This window comes from Anabrus simplex, chromosome 4 (assembly GCF_040414725.1).
Source record: "Anabrus simplex isolate iqAnaSimp1 chromosome 4, ASM4041472v1, whole genome shotgun sequence".
NCBI lineage: Eukaryota > Metazoa > Arthropoda > Insecta > Orthoptera > Tettigoniidae > Anabrus > Anabrus simplex.
In genome coordinates this window covers 193227131-193236779 of record NC_090268.1, presented here as the reverse complement: position 1 = coordinate 193236779, position 9649 = coordinate 193227131, and the positions used below count along the sequence as shown (strand labels likewise).

General features: G+C 44.5%; 2 non-coding genes across 2 annotated transcripts; one reads left to right on the top strand and one right to left on the bottom strand.

Moving 5' to 3' along the window:
- Positions 1-436: 436 nt before the first annotated feature.
- Positions 437-520, bottom strand: TRNAL-CAG (transfer RNA leucine (anticodon CAG)). The gene has a single exon. It is a non-coding gene; the product is annotated as a tRNA-Leu (tRNA).
- Positions 521-3362: 2842 nt separating this feature from the next.
- On the top strand, positions 3363-3446 carry TRNAL-CAG (transfer RNA leucine (anticodon CAG)). Its single transcript has one exon. It is a non-coding gene; the product is annotated as a tRNA-Leu (tRNA).
- The last annotated feature ends 6203 nt before the right edge of the window (positions 3447-9649 follow it).

The window sequence follows — 9649 nt, the reverse complement described above, 5'->3', positions numbered from 1 at the left end:
TTCACTCGCCTTGCGGAAAGGCACTATTAAATATTTTTTTAATGATAGAAAACAAGGCAACATACCACAATGTAATACGTTTACGTACTATTTCATTGGTGTACTTTTCAAAAAAAATTTTTGAAAATGATGCATGTTCCCAATTGTGGCGGACAATTGCGCCTTGTCAATCCGCACGAATTTCCCTGCAAGTTCCTCTTACTCGCGAACCATGTGCTCAAATCAGCAAGTCAAATATGTCACCGACATCGGCTACTTTTGCTGTTACCTTAGATTTCCAAAATTAGGATAATATCATTATCTAGGATACTTCTCACTTCTGTATTTATTATCTCGGTTTACCAAAACTAAATTTCAGTTTCAATCTGAACTTGAACCTTGACCTCAATTTTTTGGGCAAGTCTAATGGCGTACTTATTACGTGTCAAAACAACATTGTCAGAAGTGGGATTCGAACCCACGCCCACAGAAGTGGACTGCGACCTGAACGCAGCGCCTTAGACCGCTCGGCCATCCTGACACGATGGCTAGTGAGTAATACGACTAGATATTCCAAGACTGAAACTATACTTGGAGTGGTGTTATCGTATGTCTTGACGTCAGTGAGATAATGTAGAGTGATGTACAGTCACACAAAGGAAGAACGAGAGCACGGTACGATCAACGCCTTTAGAATTATCATCATCATCATCATCATCTGTTTACCCTCCAGGGTCGGTTTTTCCCTCGGACTTAGCGAGGGATCCCACCTCTACCGCCTCAAGGGCAGTGTCCTGGAGCTTCAGACTCTTGGTCGGGGGATACAACTGGGGAGTATGACCAGTACCTCGCCCAGGCGGCCTCACCTGCTATGATGAACAGGGGCCTTGTGGAGGGATGGGAAGATTGGAAGGGATAGGCAAGGAAGAGGGAAGGAAGCGGCCGTGGCCTTAAGTTAGGTACCATCCCGGCATTCGCCTGGAGGAGAAGTGGGAAACCACGGAAAACCACTTCCAGGATGGCTGAGGTGGGAATCGAACTCACCTCTACTCAGTTGACCTCCCGAGGCTGAGTGGACCCCGTTCAAGCCCTCGTACCACTTTTCAAATTTCGTGGCAGAGCCGGGAATCGAACCCGGGCCTCCGGGGGTGGCAGCTAATCACGCTAACCACTACACCACAGAGGCGGCGTTTAGAATTATATCAGACTTAATTTTGATTATTATCAAAATAATTTGTCCATCTCTGCGGTGTGCTGGTTACTGTGATTTTCCGCCACACCCGGAGGTCCAGGTTCGATTCCCGGCTCAAATACGAAATTTGAATTGTGATACGAGGACAGGAACGGGATCCACTCAGCCTCGAGAAATCAAATGAGTAGATTCCCACCTCAGCCATCCTGGGAGTGGTTTTTCTTGGTTTCCCACTTCTCCTCCAGGCAAATACCGGGATGGTACCTAACTTAAGGCCACGGCAGCTTCCTTCCCTCTTCCTTGTCTATCCCTTCCAATCTTCCCATCCCCCCGGAAGGCCCCTGTTCAGCATAGCAGGTGAGACCGCCTGGGCGAGGTACTGGTCATCCTCCCCAGTTGTATCCCACGACTCAATGTCTGAAGCTCCAGGACACTGCCCTTGAGGCGGTAGAGGTGAGATCACTCTCTGAGTCCGAGGGAAAAACCGACCCTGGAGGGTAAACAGATTAAGAAGAAGAAGACTTGCAAATCACTGAAACAAATTTTTTAATCAAACCCTTACACTCTGAAACCGCTTCAGGTCCATGGAAATAATGAACTATTACTTCAAAGTCAGTTATTACGTGCAACGAACGAAGGTGAGCTGCATGTACCATTTGAACCACATACCAACACTTCTGCTAATTTTAAATTCCTAGGAGTAGCGAGAATCGAATCCGGACCAAAAGGAATGACAGCGCTGAGCGTTAAACGTTACGGTACGGAGGTGGAATTATTACAATATTATCGATATCGAATCTTCGCGAGAGTCTCATGGAGATCTGCACTGTTCTAGGGAACTAAGTGTGCTTTTCATGTAAATACATTGTTCGTCCGTTCGTTCGTTCGTTCCTAATCTGTTTACCCTCCAGGGTCGGTTTTTCCCTCGAACTCAGCGAATGATCCCACCTCTACTGCCTCAAGGGCAGTGTCCTGGAGCGTGAGACTCTTGTCGGGGATACAACTGGGGAGTATGACCAGTACCTCACCCAGGCGGCCTCACCTGCTATGCTGAAGAGGGGCGATGTGGGGGGGATGATGAGTTTGGAAGGGATAGACAAGAAAGAGGGAAGGAAGCGGCCGTGGCCTTAAGTTAGGTACCATTCTTGCATTTGCCTTAAGGAGAAGTGGGAAACCATGGAAAACCACTTGCAGGATGATTGAGGAGGGAATCGAACCCCCTCTACTCAGTTCACCTCCCGAGGCTGAGTGGACCCTGTTCCAGCTGTCGTACCACTTTTCAAATTTCGTGGCAGAGCCGAGAATCGAACCCGGGCCTCCGGGAGTGGCAGCTGATCACACTGAACACTACGTCACAGAGGCGGACGTAAATACAGTGTACCCTGCAAAATATTTCGGTGCGTCTTGGTTCATAACATCCTTCACTGAATAGTAGAGTCATTTTCTTTTTCTTCTATGAGCTTAAATTCGGGAGACAGAGGGTTAGAACCCCACTGTCAGCTGCCCTGAAGATGGTTTTCCATTGTTTCCCCTTTTCACACCAGGCAAATGCTGAGATGGTACCTTAATTAAGGCCATAGCTACCTTCCCAATCCCTACCCTTTCCCATCGTTGCGCCGCAGGAAACCCCTTCGACGTGTTAGTGCGACGTTAAACCATTAGCAAAAGAAAAAGTAATAGTTGGACGGACGATATACAAAAATTACATATATATTCCATTATGAGGTTTAGCAATAGAGGAACTGTTCAAAGTTCACAGATCATTAAGTTAGGTACCATCACGGCATTTGCCTGGAGAAGAAGTGGGAAACCACGGAAAACCACTTCGAGGATGGCTGAGGTGGGAATCGAGCCGACATCTACTCAGCTGACCTCCCCAGTCTGAGTGGACCCCGTTCCAGAACTCGTACCGTTATTAAAATTCCGTGCAGAGCCGGAAATCGAACCCGGGTCTCCGGGGGGTGGCATCACACTAACCGCTACACCACACAAACGGACACCTTAACAACCAAATAGTAATATCCTCTTCATAATCACAAGAGGCTAAAAAAAGTCGTAAATGAAATTATAAGCCGCATTTCCATACAAATTACACCTATCTCAGTAAAGAAACATGCTACCCAGATTCTAACATAATTGCCATGAAACTGGCCATCATTGTATTAGCATATCAACGAGATTCGGGTAGCGTGTCAGGATGGCCGAGCGGTCTAAGGCGCTGCGTTCAGGTCGCAGTCCGCTTCGGTGGGCGTGGGTTCGAATCCCACTTCTGACAACCTCTTTTCATCGAGGATAAAATGGAAATCGGAAGAAGATGCATGCGCTGTATGTTCCGGCGTCATACTATATCAGATAATGGAAAACAAAATTGGCTTCAATTATCGAGCGTTGTAGCCTGTAAGTACGGCAGATGAGCATTCCATAAGAATGCTGGCTTTACCGATATGGTATTTTAAATAAGACGCTGATCCCTTGGGGTTATGACTGAAGAAAACTACCTTCCACCAAATATAAATGGTGTTTACTGGGGTCTTCTATAAAATAATTTACCAACGTTCGAGTTCTGTGAGCAAAGGAATGTTTTGAAGAGGGAAAAGTGAGATGGGGGCACGTTACATTCATTTAATCTATGGACATACTCCCAGAGAAAAGTGTCTTCCTCGACTCGATCTCCTAAAATAATAATAATAATAATAATAATAATAATAATAATAATAATAATAATAATAATAATAATAATAATAATAATAATAATAATAATGGTTCATAGTGTATGCTACTGTAGTCAAGACCTAGTTCATGAACCATGGGCAACGGGTGAGTGGCCTAGTAAGTGGTCCTGAGAGTCGGGATACCAGTTGCTACGGAATGGGAATGGGCATCGCGGACATATTCTGAGTTATGGCCCCGTTTGTGCTCAGGCGGCTAGGGCTATGCTATCAACCGGTGGTCCCTAACCTGTTAGAGGAGAGATCCTCACTTGGACCATGTGTAAGTAGGGTAGCATACTGCTTCATGAATTTACCAAGCTCAGAACATTTTAAGCAAGCCTCGGACCTATGGGAGTAACGGAGTCCCACTCCCATTTGACAGGCGAGGGACTCCTTGGAAACAACTTGGCGAACGAAACGGAATTCGATGGGGAGCTATCAATATTAATGGGATTATGGAAGAAATAAAGTAGAACTGGCTGAGTCAGCAAAGCGGCTGCATATGGATTTTATAAGAGTAAGTGATATTCGGGTAAGGGGAGATAACGAGGAAGAGATAGGAGATTATAAAGTGTACTTAACGGGTGTTAAAAAGGGAAGAGCAGAGTCTGGGGTAGGGCTGTTCAACAGGAATAGTATTGCATGCAACATGATTTCTGTTGGGCACGAAAATGAGCGAATGATATGGGTAAATGTAGCAGTTGGAGGAATTAGGACGAGAAATGTCTCAATGTATTCACCATGTGAGGGTGCAGATGAGGATGACATTGACAAGTTTTATGAAACATTAAGTGACATCGTAGTCAGGGTCAACAGCAAGGATAGGATAGTGCTAACGGGCGATTTCAATGCAAGAGTTCGAAATAGAACTTAAGGATACGAAAGGGTGATTGGTAAATGTGGGGAAGATATGGAAGCCAGGAATTTGAAGTGTCTGCTTGATTTCTGTGCTGGTATGGGTTTAGCAGTTACGAATACATTCATCAAGCATAAAGCTATTCACCGCTACACATGGGAGGGTAGGGGTACCAGATCCACAATAGACTATATGTTAACCGACTTCGAATTCAGGAAATCTGTTAGGAATGTGCAGGTTTTTCGCGGATTTTTCGAAGAAACTGACCACTATTTGATCTGTACTGAACTAAGTATCTCTAGGCCTAGGATAGAGAAAGTGAAATCTGTCTGCAAAAGAATAAGGATAGAAAATCTCCAGGACGAGGAAATTAGACAAAAGTTCATGGATATAATTAGTGAGAAGTTCCGTACGGTGGACAGCAAGCAGGTTCAGGATATAGAAAGACAATGGGAGGCATATAGGGATTCTGTAGTAGAAACATCAAAGAAGTGCCTAGGAACAACTGTGTGTCAAGATGGGATAAAGCGAACATTTTGGTTCAATGATGAATTGAGAGCAGCTTGTAAACGTAAAACGAAGGCTTATCAGAAATGGCTACAAACAAGGGCTGATGCAGACAGGGATTTGTACGTAGATGAAAGAAACAGAGCGAAACAAATAGTTGTTGAATCCAAAAAGAAGTCGTGGGAAGATTTTGGTAATAACCTGGAAAGCGTAGGTCAAGCAGCAGGGAAACCTTTCTGGACAGTAATAAACAAAGAAGGAAACGAACAGTGTTTTAGGTAATTCAGGTGAACTCATAATAGATCCCAGGGAATCACCTTACAGATAGAGGAAATATTTTGAAAATCTTCTCAACGTAAATGAAAATCTTCATGGTTGTGTCGCGAACAGCGGAGCTCATGGGGAGGAGGAAGATGATGGTGAAATTACGCTTGAGGAAGTAGAAAGGATGGTAAATAAACCCCATTGTCATAAAGCAGCAGGGATAGATGAAATTAGACCTGAAATGGTGAAGTATAGTGGGAAGGCGGGGATGAAATGGCTTCATAGAGTAGTAGGATTAGCATGGAGTGTTCGTAAAGTACTGTATCTTCAGACTGAAAAAAGCATTAAGACGAAGTATTGCACTTATCTCTAAGCAAGGGAACAGGAAAGATTGCACCAACTATCCAGGTATCTCATTGATTAGTATACCAGGCAAAGAATTACTGGTATCTTGGAAGGGAGGGTGCGATCAGTCGTTGAGAGGAAGTTAGATGAATGCCAGTGTGGTTTCAGACCACAGTGGGGCAGTCAGGATCATATTTTCAGTATTCGCCTGGTAATTGAAAAATGCCACGAGAGGAATATATAGTTGTGTTTATGTTTCATAGATCTAGAGAAAGCGTATGACAGAGTACCGAGGGCAAGATGTTCACCATGCTGGGGGACTATGGGATCAAGGGTAGATTATTAAAATCAATCAATGGCATTTATGTTGACATTTGGGCTACAGTGAGAGTTGATGGTAGAATGAGTTCTTGGTTCAGGGTGCTTACAGGGATTAGACAAGGCTGTAATCTCTCACCTTTATTGTTCGTAGTTTACATGGATCATCTGCTGAAAGGTATAAAGTGGCAGGGAGAGATTTAGTTAGGTGGAAATATTATAAGCAGTCTGGCCTATGCTGACAGTTGGTCTTAATGGCAGATTGTGCCGAATGCCTGGAAGTTTAAAATAGGTGCAATGTGTATGACATGAAAATTAGCCTTTCGAAGACTAAATAGATGTCATTAGGTAAGAAATCCAACAGAAACGAATGTCACTTTGGTGATACAAAGCTGGAACCGGTAGATAATTTCAAGTATTTAGGGTGTGTGTTTTCCCAAGGTGGCAATAATAATTTGATTGAATCAAGGTGCAGTAAAACTAATGCAGTGAGCTCGCAGTTGCGATCAATAGTATTCTGTATCAGTGTTGCCAGGTCTGCAGAAATTAAAGGTGATCTCCAGTTTTTTCAACACACCAGAAAACCCGAAAAAGAAAGAAACTCCCGAAATTTCCTCTAATCCAAATTTAAGGGAAATGAATGATAATGTTTAAAGGTGCATTATATATTAGCGCTGAAAACTCTCCCCTCGTCTCGTTCGCATTCATTTTAGGCTCGAATTACGACATTTCTCTCCCCTCTTATTGAACTCAAAACTCAGGTTTGACTGCATCATTCGAAGAGAAATCTCCAACCCGCATATAGGATACGAAATCTGCATTCTGCTACGACTTCAAAATTGGCATACAATTTCAGCGCCTGATGAACAACTACATCTACGGGAAGAGTGGGGAGAAAGGGAAGAAGACGAAGAAGAAGAAGAGGAAGAAGAAGAAGAAGCAGAGAGTGGCCAGAGAGTACGGATGAGTGAAATTGTATATTTTTCTCATAATAACTTCAAATGACTACTGCATTCGTTAATTTATTTATAACATTTCAGTGCTCGAGACTCTACCGAAATTTTCATTACAACTCCAGAAATACTTACTTAAAATCTACCGATATTTTATCTGTTCTGCAAGAAGGAAGTCAGTTCCCGGACGAATCTATCTTTATATCGGTCTGTTTTCAGACCGACTTTGCTTTACGTGAGCGAAAGCTGGGTGGTCGCAGGATATCTTATTCGTAAGTTAGAAGTAACAGACATGAAAGTAGCGAGAATGATTGATGGTAAAAACAGGTGGGAACAATGGTACTCGGAGTGAGGCGATAAAGGCTAAGTTAGAAATGAACTCGATGGATGAAGCTGTACGCATAAACCAGCTTCAGTGGTGGGGTCATGTGAGACGAATGGAGGAGGATAGGTTATCTAGGAGAATAATGGACACTTTTATCGAGGGAAAGAGAAGTGGAGGGAGACCTAGACGACGATGGTTAGACTCAGTTTCTAACGATTTAAAGATAAGAGGTATGGAACTAGATGAGGCCACAGCACTAGTTGCAAATAGAGGATTGTGGCGACATTTAGTAAGGCATAACGGTATATAATGATGTAGGCCTATGTATGTATGTATGTATGTATGTATGTACAAACTAATAATAATAATAGTAATGTCCGCCTCTATGGTGTAGTGGTTAGTGTGATTAATGGCCAGCCCCGGGCGCCCGGGTTCGATTCCCGCTCTGATACGACGTTTGTATAGTGGTACGAGGGTGGAACGGGGTCCACTCAGACTCGGGAAGTCAACTGAGTAGAGGGGCATTTAATTCACACCTCAGCTATCCCGGAAGTGGTTTTCCGTGGTTTCCCACCTCTCCTCTAGGCAAATGCTGGTATGGTACCTAACTTAATGCCACGACCGCTTCCTTTCCTCTTCCTTGTCTACCCCTTCCGATCTTCCCATTGCCACACAAGGCTCCTGTCCACAACAGCAGGTGAGGCCGTCTGGGTGAGGTACTAGTCCTCCTCCCCAGTTTTATCCCCCGACGCAATGTCTCACACTCCAGGACACTGCTCTTGAGGTGGGAGAGGTGGGATCTATCGCTGAGTCCGAGAGAAGAATAAACCCTGGGGGGAGAACGGATTAAATAAAATAAAATAAAAATCAAACTAGACAAAGCATACCATGCCTGCAGAAAACTGTACGCCCCAAAATACCAAAATACCTATCGATGAAAGTCAATAATGCAATAGCCCGACCATCAGTACTCTATGCAGCAGAGTGCCTAAGAAGACCCACTAAGAGCCCTCGAAGTACAGGGAAGGTAGTTCCTGAGAAATATGGTAGGACTAAGGATCCTATCAGATGGAAGGCTATGGTACAAACCAAACCGTGAACTCTACCAACACCAAGAAACCCTCACAGATGCTATCAGAAGAAAACGGCTTGCTTTCTACGGACACCTATACATAACGGATTCCCACAGGCTGTCCTATAAGATTTTCAAAGTAGTCAGCAAGGGTAATGAAATAAAATAGAATGGCGTATGGCTTTTAGTGCAGGGAGTGTCCGAGGACAAGTTCAGCTCGCCAGATGCAGGTCTTTTGATTTGACTCCCGTAGGCGACCTGCGCGTCGTGAGGATGAAATGATGATGAAAACTACTCATGAACACACCCAGCCCCGTGGCAGCGAAATTAACCTATTATGATTAAATTTCCCGATCCTGCCGGGAATCGAAACCGGGACTCCTGTGACCAAAGGCCAGCACGCTAACCATTTAGCTATGGAGCCAGCAGGGGTGAAGCCACTGGATCGCTGGAGAACCAGCAGGTAGAACTTGATAACGCCATCATAATTAACAGGAGCAACTACCGTTTGGCTATTAAAACCAGACCCTTCCTAACATCCCTTACAGAAACTAAGCACAATGAGGCCAGGAAATGGTCCGAGCAACGCATAATAGAGTTCAGCCAGAAAATGAAGGATAATTGGGCCTAGATATAAAGTCAAGGTACCAAATGGAAAGTAGCAGCTAGACCTACCAATAAGAACACCACAAGCAGTGACCATCGAAAACAACGACACAGCTAAAACACAAGCACAGTGGTCCTTAGGTGGCCCAAACGAACTTGAAAACAATAATAAAACATTCAGAGTTCATAAAAACAAAATGTAATTCTTTCACGTCTGCTTCTGAGGTGTAGTGGTTATTGTGATTAGCTGCCACCCCCGGAGGCGCGGGTTCGATTGCCGGCTCTGCCACGAAATTTGAAAAGTGGTACGAGGGTTGGAACGGGGTCCACTCAACTTCAGGAGGTCAACTGAGTAGAGGTCGGTCCCACCTCAGCCATCCTGGAAGCGATTTTCCGTGGTTTCCCACTTCTCCTCCGGTACCTAACTTACGGCCACGGCCGCTTCCTTCCCTCTTGGTTGTCTATCCCTTCAACTCTTCCCATCCCCCACAAGTCCCCCTGTTCAGCATAGCAGGTGAGGC